We start from the raw sequence: 11,374 nt of genomic DNA on the forward strand, positions 1-11,374 counted from the left end.
ACCGGATGCTAAGGGAAGGCCTCTCTCCAAATGCAATCACCTATGTTTGTACCTTGAAGGCCCCTGGCCTTACTCTCCGGAATGTCATGACTTGGAACACGCTGATTGCAGGATATGCCCAACATGGCTAGTCAGGGGCTGTTGGACAAAGATGTCATGCTTGGCGGTACTTTCATCGATGTGTGCCAATCACGAAAGCAAGAAAAGTTCTTGATAGGCATACTCTCCGGGATGTTGTCTCTTGGAGCACGTTGATTGCAAGATATGGCATTGGCAAGCTCTGGGCTGTTGAATTCTATTACTCCAATACTTTCTCGCATCCTACAAAGAGAGTCAACAAAAGAAATGGTTCAATGGTTCTCATCCCACTGTAGAGATCACATTCTTCATACACTGAACTATACGCTTTCAGCTTGCATTGCTGCCTCCACCATCCCACTGCAAAGTATCTTGCGGATACATCATCATGTTTCTACAAAGTTCAGGTAAAAGTCATTCAAACTGTTTCATCTTTTCTTCATAAAAAAGGTTCAAGAATGGAGCCACCTTGGACATAGTAAACCAATACCTGTTCATGTAATCCATGACTCGCTCATGCTTCTTTTGGGAGAACCAATCCCAATCTTCTGTGATGCCTTCCTCACAGTGTAGAGCAAAAAAATTTCTTGGAAAACTCAGCCTTGAACTGATCTAGGGCCTTCCGCTCCTAGGGTTCTCTAGGTTCTTGAGCATCATTCTCTTGTTGTCACCTTCTCAGAGAATCCCTTGTCTTGTGGACTTACTGTAGAGAGAAAAAAAATTCCCACTCTGCGAGCTTTTCTTGCACGTCCTAAAGCTCCTCGTGCTTGCTTCTCTCTCTCTCTCTCTCTCTCTCTCTCTCTCTCTCCCCCCCCCCCCCCCCCTTGTCATCGCTTCTTTCCATATCTTCCCAGAGTTGCATAGTTACCCAGAACGGGATTTTGGAACGGGAACAAGGAACGGTAGTGGGCATAAAACGCCATTCCGTGTTATGAATACCCATGTTTGAAACACGGAATGGGGATAATGGGAAGCTGGAATGGGAACTAGAAACGAAGACCCGAAAATGGCTATTCCTTGTAACTAAGCAAAGCTGTCCTTTGCAGAGAAAGAGAGGAGACCTTGCTCTAATACCACTGTCACAAACGGGAGCGCATAACAATATCAAATATACTCAGATAAATAGAGAAATAAAATGAAATGTTATATTAACGTCTTCAAAAGGCCAAAATGACCACTGTTACAAAATTGTGAATCTGATAGAACAAAAATACTACTACTACTAGAATCCATCCTCATGTGCACTCTGGATGTCGAGAAAGTATGGCTCAAATCCTCTGCTGTAGTCTCCATTGATGCTGTGTAGCCCCTCTCCTCAATCGCGGCCATCTGAATCTCTGTAGCTCCAGTGCTCGGTCGATGAGAGTGCCGGTAGTGGTCGAATGAGTGTGGGCCGAGCTTTGCAGTGATGCAGATATAGAGACACTTTACTGGGGAGAGCTAGAGAGAGACAGTCCCAGAGACAGATTACAAATTTCTTTTCACTAGATATGGGACAACCAGCCATCTCTGATCCTCATAACTCATGACCCTAGAGTAAGGACCAAAACCCTCTTTGAATAAGTAGTGGAAACGGCCCCGAATCTCAGAGTACACTGTGCAATGACATATGTAATGTAGCTCTGTCTCTGGCTCTAGCTGGCATAAGCGGCATATCCTGTTGTCTGCTGGTATCCCTCTGAATCTACCAGTCTCAATCTCCAGCTGATGTGAGGATGTGTGTATCTGACCAATGGCACACCGCAAACCATGAGACATATGTGTATCCATGTAGCTGGGTTGAATCACAAACCCATCCTGTGAGGTGGAGAAGATGCTCTCTAACTCTTGTGGCGGCTCTTTCCATGTCCTCCTGGTATCAAGCTCCTAACGAATGAGTCTAGTAATCTCCACTCGTGTAAGAGTGTCTGAAGAGAGTATTGGAAAGGAGGCAGCTTGTCCATGGTGCAGCCATGCATCTGAAACCATGAGAGAGAGAGAGAGAGAGAGAGAGAGAGAGAGAGAGAGAGAGAGAGAGAGAGAGAGAGAGAGAGAGAGAAATGAAATGAAATGTTATATTAACGTCTTCAAAAGGCCAAAATGACCTATGAGACCAAACTGTTACAAAATTGTGAATCTGATACCATGTCTGGATACAAAAAGACTAGAACAAAAATACTACTACTACTACTACTACTACTACTACTACTACTACTACTACTAGAATCCATCGTCATCTGCACTTTGGATGTCGAGAGTATGGCTCGAATCCTCTGTTGTAGTCTCCGTCGATGTTGTGTAGCCCCTCTCCTCAATCGTGGCCGTCTGGATTTCCGTAGCTCCAGTGCTCGATTGATGAGAGTGCCGATAGTGGTCGAATGAGTGTGGGCCGAGCTCTGCACTGATGGCTGCTCCTTTGGCTGTCCCATATCTAGTGAAAAGAAATCTGTAATCCGTCTCTAGGACTGTCTTTCTCTAGCTCTCCCAAGTAAAGTGTCTCTATATCTGTGTAACTCAAGTAGATATAGCCCAAGACATCTCTGATCCTCATAACTCATGACCCTAGAGAAAGGACCGAAACCCTCTCTGAATAAGCAGTGGAAACGACCCCGAATCTCATAGCACACTGTGCAATGACATATGTAATGTAGCTCTGTCTCTGGCTCTAGCTGGCATAAGCAGCATATCCTGTTGTTTGCTGGTATCCCTCTGAATCTACCAGTCTCTATCTCCAGCTGCTATGAGGATGTACGTATCTGACCGATGGCACACCGCAAACCATGAGATATATGTATATCCATGTAGCTAGGTCTAATCACAAACCCATCTCCTGTGAGGTGGAGAAGATGCTCTCTATAGAAAGCCATCTTCGTGCCCAACTATTGTGGCGGCTCTATCCATGTCCTCCTGGTATCTAGCTGGATCAGGTCCGGACGATTGAGTCTAGTAATCTCCACCCATGTAAGAGAGATCGAGGGTGTCTGAAGAGAGTACTAGAAAGGGAGTAGCCGGAGAGAGAGAGGAGTGATCGACACAACACAGGGGATCGGAAGATGGGTTGGTCTCCCCCCCGTAAAGAGCATCTTTATTACTGGGAGAAGTCCTTATATAAGCACTTAAAACAAACGTATTACCTCGTCCGTTCTAGATCGGACTCGATGATACTCGGAAGCCTCGACTTCCCAATCTCAGGGCAACTCTATTCCTAGGAATATCTGTTTCTTACTCAGGATCCTCGAGAACCAAGGTTCTCACCCCTGGAACTTACCTTCTAGACTTAGGGCATGACATCCTTATAATTCTATTTGCGACTCTATCCACTTTCTCTAGAAGTCATAGCATCAACTTTGCTGGCTTGGACACGAAGTCCCTTCTTGGGAATCTCTACTCCTTGATCCCAACTTGAGAGCCTACTACTCTCAAATATGTGGATCCAATCCCGAAACCTAGGGTGCGAAACCCTTTGGCTGATCTGTTGTAGAGGCTCATGCCTTCCTATCCTCCTGCTTCCTCGTGCACAAAGGAAATGCACTTGTAAAACAAACACCTCATAGATCAAAACACAAAAAGCATCACCTAAGAAAACTCAAAACTCAGAGCGCAACTCGGTTCTCGGAAAGCAAATTCCCATAAGAGATCTGTGTGAAGAGAATCCTCTCTTCCAATCAAGAATACCCATCACCTAGTCCTTCCTTACTCAACTTATGGAACAATTCCTTCGCGATGCTTTATGTCACCCATCCCATAGTGCATTAGAGAAGTCCATTCCGGATGGTTGAATACTTGTTCTCCATGCTCTTTGTCACCTATCTGATGTGATGCATCAAAAGTACCCGTTAACAGTGCTCTTGACATTTCTCTGAATGACACATTATAAATATTTATTCTCGGATGTCTCAAGCGAGAAACCCCTCTCACTTGAAAATCCAATAATTCATTTAGAATTGTATTTCTTTCAAGTAAAGCTAATTTAGCAACAATACTTGCACCTTGAAGGCCTCTGCCTTCAATGTTTAGGGTAGAGGGGCCAATAACAGACCTGGGTCCAAAACAAGGCCACCTTTAAATTAAATGGAAAATATTACCTAAATAGATGGGAATTATAATTGGGATGGCATTGGGAATGGCAAGCACTTGATATGATCTATCTTTCCATATCAATTTCATTGAAAACTATCAATCCTATCATTTAATCCATATCTTTCAAATTGAATATCCCTCTATTGGGTTTTAAGTGGCCTTATATTGGCCCCTTTACCCTACTTGGTGAGCCAAAGGTCCATTTAGGACTCCTTGAGCGCACAGTCGACCACGTGGTAGCTCTTAATTTTTTTTTTGTGGAAAAATGACCGTCAAAAGCTGTCAATGAAAAGCTATTTATAAATAATAATTAGCATCGAAACATCCAACTTGATCAAATTAAAGATATACCACGCTTTGTAAGCCAACCAACTACGAGCCTGCATTTATATGTGTGCAGACCCTTAGGTATGTGGGGACACGACTAAACCCTTAAAGAGAGCAGGATTAGCGAGCAATTGTGAGAGATTTAAAAAAATCGTCATTGAGATTATGATACTGAGTGTGAGCAGATGCTTGAGCTTGATTGCCAATGTATGTGATCTATAACCAATTGAGGGTAAAAATACTCTTTTGTCTAGCTAAGTTGTGTGTGTGTGTGTGTGTGTGTGTGTGTGTGTGTGAGAGAGAGAGAGAGAGAGAGAGAGAGAGAGAGAGAGAGAGAGAGAGAGAGAGAGAGAGAGAAAGATTTTTTAACGTCTATAAAGAGGCCGAAATCGGCCTATGAGACAAATCAAAGTACATGAGGTGGGTGTCGTCTGTGTATCCATAAAGGATAAAAGGGTACAAAAGTAAAAGTAAACTATCCTGTGTAATGTCTGGGGGGAGGTGATACAAAGAGGGTGGGGGTGGAGCGCCAAAAAACTGGGGGAGAGATGCAATCCTATATGCTGGGGTAAATACAATCATGAGATGCTATCCTATCTCTAACTCCATCCAGTCCCATAATCAGGGTGTAATACATGATGCATGGATGGGTAGGGTGCGGACAATCCGCGTAAGATGGCGGCTGGATTTGCAAAAGCCCGAGTACGTCGCTCCTCCAAGGATCTGTAGTAGTGCTCCTGGATCTCCTGGATCTCTCTGTGGTGTAGGCGGGGTGCCCTACGTCCATGTGTGCGTGGGCGTCTGCGAGCTCGGACCTCCTCAGCCTGCTGTAGAGTCACTCCTCTCTGGGTGGTCGAAAGTGATGGTGCTGCTATGGTCCTCTGGAAAAAGTCCGTGAGCTGTGTCTGGCGCTCGTCTCTCATCCCTAGTGCTTCCTGGAGGAGGGAGTCCCGATGCTGCTGTGCCTCTATGAGGAAGCGGCCTAGCTGTCGCTGGTCTCTGGACTCAAAGATCTGATGTAGAGTGGGCTGATCTGCAAACAAGGTCAGATATCTGCCTCTAATCTCCTCATATGCTCTACATTTGCATACGTAATGCTCCTCGCTCTCAACCTCTGCTGTGCAAAGTCTGCATATCCTCTCTGCTGGGGATATGTGCCGCTCTCCCTGCCTCAATCTCTAGCTGGTGTGATGATACTCTGAGCTGTCCGATGGCGACCCGTGCTCTATGTGGCATATAGACATCCATGTATCTCGGTCTCTGGATGAAACCATCTGCTACAATAGTGAGGAAGTGGTCTCTGTAGTACTGCCTCTTCGTGGGAAGAGGCTCTCTGGGTGTGATCCATGTCTCCCTGATGTATAGCTGCCAGAGATCCTGTCTGAGAACTCGATTCCTCTCGATGTGTGAGAGGCGTATGTGAGGGGAGTCGGGATCATACTGAAAAGGGGGCAGATCCGTGATGTCCAAGCCATGGGATGTAAACCACTCTATGACCTGTGAGTACCATGCCCTCGTGTCCCCCTCATGATGCACCTGTATCGATGCCTCAAAAGCTCTGTAGGTGAGTCTGTCTGGTGGGAGCTCTCGCATGCGCTGTATGAAACAAACTGTCTGAAAGAGAGCCTCTACTAGCATCGGTGGGGTAGCTAGCTCTGCTCTGATGATATCATGTGGAGGGTTTGCTGTGGAGCAAACGGGAGATCATGATGATCTGTGGGCGCTCTATCGGTGTCCATAGGGATGCGGATAGCCCTGGAGCCCATACAGCGGTTGCATACATCATGGCAGGTGTGACTAGAGTGTCAAAAAGCCACCCCTTGGTGTGGGGCTCCTGGAAGTGGGCCTGATGGCATCTGCGCTCCAAGATGGCCAGTGCTGCATATCCTCGTGTAAGCCGGTCTCGGGCTGCATACATCATGGCAGGTGTGACTAGAGTGTCAAAAAGCCACCCCTTGGTGCGGGGATCCTGGAAGTGGGCCTGATGGCATCTGCGCTCCAAGATGGCCAGCGCTGCATATCCTTGTGTAAGCCGGTCTCGGGCTGCCTGTGCCATGGAAAATCTACCAGTGGTACCAGTGAAAGTCACCCCCAAGTATACATATGAATCAACCACATCGATCTGCCCGCTTGCTGCTGTGAGTACTGCTCGGCTCCGCACTGTCCTGGAGGTGTGAAAGATCATGACCTTGGTCTTGCCAAGGTTCACTGTGAGCCCTCGATGTGTGCAGAAATCATCCAAGGCTCGTAGGTGGCTCTGTAGTCCCTCCCGTGTCTCAGAAACTAGGATGATATCATCAGCATAAAGCATAATATGTACTGGTATACCTGCCAAGTCTGATCCCGCCCCTCCTGCGCATAGAATGTAATTTGATATCTCGTCGATGTAGAGACCAAATAGAGTCGGGGAGAGGGGACATCCTTGCTTCACACCAATAGTGCTAGCAATAGAATCCGATAGTCCACCTGGGCAACGCACTCTACCAGAGACCTGTGCGTATAAAGAATGAATGGCCCATATCATCTCAGATGGTATCTGTAGCTCCTGAAGGCGCTGGAAGAGTCTCTAGGGATAGTGTCAAAGGCCTTGCAGAAATCCACAAAGCAGAAGTAGAGTCTCCTCTTCCGTGCTTTCGCTCCATCGATCAGGCAGCGAAGCACGAAAATGTGGTCGATAGTTGAGAAAGTGCGTCGAAAGCCTGCCTGTCCTGACGCTCGTATCCCTGATGCCTCTGCATGCGTGCTAAGCTCTGCCTCAAGAACAGCCCTATATAGTTTGGCAAGTGTGTGGCCAATCATGATAGTCCTGTAGTTCCCTGGATCCACGGTGTCGCCAGACTTGTGGATAGGCACGATGGTGTGCATAGTCCACTCCTCTGGTAGTCCCTCAACTAAGGCACGGTTGAAGAGACGTGCTATCAAGGGGGAAAGAGTGTCTGCTGCATATATCAAGTGCTCACTCTGTAGTCTAGTGTGATCTGCTGATCGGCCATGCTGAAGGCGTCGGATGGCCCTCTCCACCATGCTAGATGTGAAGAAAGTCGAGGTGGTAGGTCGAGGATCACATGGCTCTGGGATCAGTGGCTGCCCAGGTATCTGGTACAAGCGCTCGGCATAATCATGCCAAATCTGGGGGTCCTCCAGGGGGGTGGTGGGGCGTGGCTCTCTCAGAATCCTCCATGCTGTGGCGAAGTCTGTACTCATAAGAAGGTGGTATAGCTCAAGCTCCTGTGCCTCCTCGAAGGCCCGCCGTTTACGACGTGTGATGGCCTTCATCTGTCGTCTGACCTCGCTCTCAGTAATCCCCTCTAAGGCTCGTCGAGCCCGTAGCTGTCTGTATAGATCTCTGCACTCCCCGTCGTACCAACGATTCTGGGGCATCGTCCCAGAGGGGGGGGGGTCGGCCACTATGGGTAGTGTGTGGAAAGCAGCTGAGGGCTGAGGTGTGTAGAACTGCTGAGAGCTGGCTAGTGAGTGTAGAGAGTGGTGTGTCTGGGTCGAGAGTGTAGATCCCCTCATATACATGTGATGAGTAAACGTGGGCTAGCTCATGTGTGAAGTGTATAGTGGTGTATGGTGTGGATGTAGGTGGTGTATGTGAGATGGGTGAGCCAGTGAGAGAGAGGGCGAGATATGCGTGGTCAGCCCCAATAGGCAATGGTGGGATGGTGAAGGATGTGAGTAGGTGGGCTGTCTCTCTGAAGCCAATGATGTAGTCCACTGTACTACCTCCACTGGCTACTGATGGCGGTATACAAGTCAGGCCGCCGGATGATGGCCATTGCGCCATCCCGTTATAGATAACGAGACGGTGCTGTGATCCCAAGCAAAGTAGGTGCCTCCCATATGGTGTGGGTGTGGTGGTATCACTAGAGATCCTCTCACGAGAGAGAGAGAGAGAGAGAGAGAGAGAGAGAGAGAGAGAGAGAGAGAGAGAGAGAGAGAGCGAGAGAGAGATTTTATTATCGACCTCGAAGGTCAAATATGACCTATGGGACCAAAGTTACATGTGATGTAGTATGTGTATGGCTGATGAGTGACTCTCGATGCTCCAAAATTGTGGTGATGAGAGTCGCAATGGAGAGCCTACACAATGGCTAGGAGAGGAAAGTGTGTAGGTCTAAGTCATGGCTGAAAATGTGAGAGAAGCAAGTTCGGATGTGACCAAAAGCTGAGCACTCTAGTAGTGTGTGATGCTCAGACTCCCGAACATGAAGTGAACATAATGTGCACAATCGATTTAACTCTTTTCCATTGCCCCAACGCCCTGTCTCGCATCGAAGGAAATGGGAGCTAAGCCAAATGGCTGCCATAGTGCGTATCGCCGCGACAAGGGGATAGGATCAAGCATGTAAGTGTGAGTACAGTTTCCTCTTTCAGCGAAGCACATGGTTTTGTAGTTGGGGGAAATATGGGTGGTGTAATGTATGAAACGTGACCCACCAAATTTCTCCCAAGCCGTAATACCTTGGTGTTGTAGAAAAGCTTCATTCACTTGGGAGTCAATTGAAGCATCATGTAGCAAGTGTAATGCATCCCATCTCCCAAACCACTTCTTTATGTCTTGCATCCATCCTATGCTCAAGATCTTGCTTTTATGCATCTTTTGAACTTTTTTGCTTTCTTCCCATGCAATCGTAGGAAGTCAACGTGAAGGGCTTTGATGCATCTTTATCATGTACTCCACAACCCTTTCCATGCCCATAACCTCAATTGGAAGAGATTGCGACTCAAGAAGTAGGAGCATATATGGTGTTTGTTTCTTAACTTGGAGAAAGTTTTTAAGAAAACGCTTTTGGACATTCTCAGTCTCTTTCTAAGTAGACTTTGAGATGCTCTAGTCCCACACTTCAACTCCATAAAGAAGAACCGGTGTCACCAATGCATCAAAAAGGTACTTCTTGAGAACCCAACACTTGATGTTTTTCGCATTACACATGTTCTCAAATGCATAATATGCTCTCTTTTCTGCTTCCAAACGATACATAGCACACATTCATGCCACTTGTGATTGGACGGAACCTCAAGACCAAGGTATTTAAAGCTCTCAACAACTTCAAGTGTCTCATTGTTGTACACAATGCATGGCTTCTCCTTATGGTTGGTTTTCACAAGCATAACCTTTGTTTTGGAATCATTCACAATCAGTACACTATGCAAGCAAAAGTTCTCAAGGACAACCATAAGCTTTTGTGCATCTTCTAAAGTGTGTGCTAGAAGCACTACATCATCCGCATACAACAAAAGCATGATTACCGCATTGCAAATAGTGACCTCTTCAATGCCTTCTTCTGGCATAAAGTCAAGTACAATTTGTTCCAGTTGATTGATGCATAGACCAAAGACAGTTGGTGACAACAAACATCCTTGTTTAACCCCAATAGTGCTTACAAAAATTTCTGAAATTTCTCTTCCCATGCGCAATTGACAAATCACCTTCTCATAGATTCGAGAAAACGCAAGCATACACTCACTTGGCACTTGGATTTCTTCCATCCTTCTCCACAAATTGTTACGTGGAATTATATCAAAGGCTTTCTTAAAGTCCACAAAACAACAATACAGTCGCTTGCCTTCCAATCAACTTTCCTCCACGAGAACACGAAGAGTGACAAGATGATCAATGGTGCTATGTCATCAACGAAAACCCGCTTGTCATTCTCTTCAACCCAATCACTCAATTTCATCTCCATTATGCAACCAAATAACTTTGCCATAAGAGACCCAATCATTATAGTCCGGTAGTTGTTTACATTCTTTATATCCCCTCCTTTATGCAAAGGCTTAACCCAATTAGTACTCCAATCATAAGGCATACCATGTTGAAGTGCAAGGTTGAATATATCCCACATCCACTCATTGGTAAAATCTCCCGTCTTTGATCATCTCCAACTTGATACCTTGAAGATCTCCTGCTTTGTGAGTGGCCAACTTTTCAACCCCACCACATACATCCTCAATAGTAAAAAAAAGAGGGCATACATGGGAGTGAAGCATAAAATGGTATTTTTTCAGAATTTGCTTGCTTATATAAATGCCTACAATGTGTGTACATATCCACAACACTCAAGTTACCAAAATTCTCAACCCGCTTGCCCCTCAAGTTTCTCCAAAATCTTCCATACGCATGTGCCTTTTCTTGGACTTGAAAAAGTTGTTGCTTTACTTCCCATCGTCTTCTCTTCTTTTGAATCAATGCCTTGTATGTATGCAAATGACTTTGATAGTTGTCTTTGTCCATAGTTGCATGAAGCTTTATCAAGGACTTTCGAGCATCTTGACATTCTTTATCAAACCACCTTTTGCGTGATCTATCTTTGTTGATACCATGGAGATGCTTGATGGCAAAGCATTCTTCGGCACGAGAACAAATAACTTTCTTAAAAGCTTTCCATTTAGTTTCCAATGGTGCGTCATATTGAAGCTTTGTCATCCATAACTTTTGCTCAACCATTTCTATGTACATTCGTGCCTGTTTGAAATCCATACATAGTGATAATTTGTCTTACCTTTGGCTGAGATTATCATGCTTAGCTGTTTCTCTACATGAAAGGTCAATACATAAGGTCCGATGGTTGGATCCCGAGGTCCATTGGCCAAACATAAAACTCTTTACGCGATACATGATGGCTTCAAAGAGTAGCATATAGTCAATCACACTATCCCCATTATATTTCCTACATATAAATCCATTGGTTCCACTCCACAAAGATACACCATTGGCAATGAGCATACCCGTGCTATTACACATGTGTAAAAGTAGCTTTCCATAGTGATCTGGCTCTTTCTCATCCATTGAAGTACGATCATACAAGTGAACTTCCTCCAAATCCCTTGAAATGTATGGCATATCAAATTGTTGAGTATCATGTCGCAATGTTTTTGTGTGAGCATTCTTATCCCCAAAATA

General features: G+C 45.7%; 2 pseudogenes; both read right to left on the bottom strand.

Moving 5' to 3' along the window:
- The window catches only part of LOC147446393 (uncharacterized), a 4,620-nt pseudogene extending 1,696 nt beyond the window's left edge, over positions 1-2,924 (bottom strand).
- Positions 2,925-5,063: 2,139 nt separating this feature from the next.
- Positions 5,064-6,102, bottom strand: LOC147446394 (uncharacterized; annotated as a pseudogene).
- Positions 6,103-11,374: the final 5,272 nt, after the last annotated feature.

This window comes from Adiantum capillus-veneris, chromosome 12, assembly GCF_014529385.1.
Source record: "Adiantum capillus-veneris isolate H3 chromosome 12, ASM1452938v2, whole genome shotgun sequence".
Taxonomy (NCBI): domain Eukaryota; kingdom Viridiplantae; phylum Streptophyta; class Polypodiopsida; order Polypodiales; family Pteridaceae; genus Adiantum; species Adiantum capillus-veneris.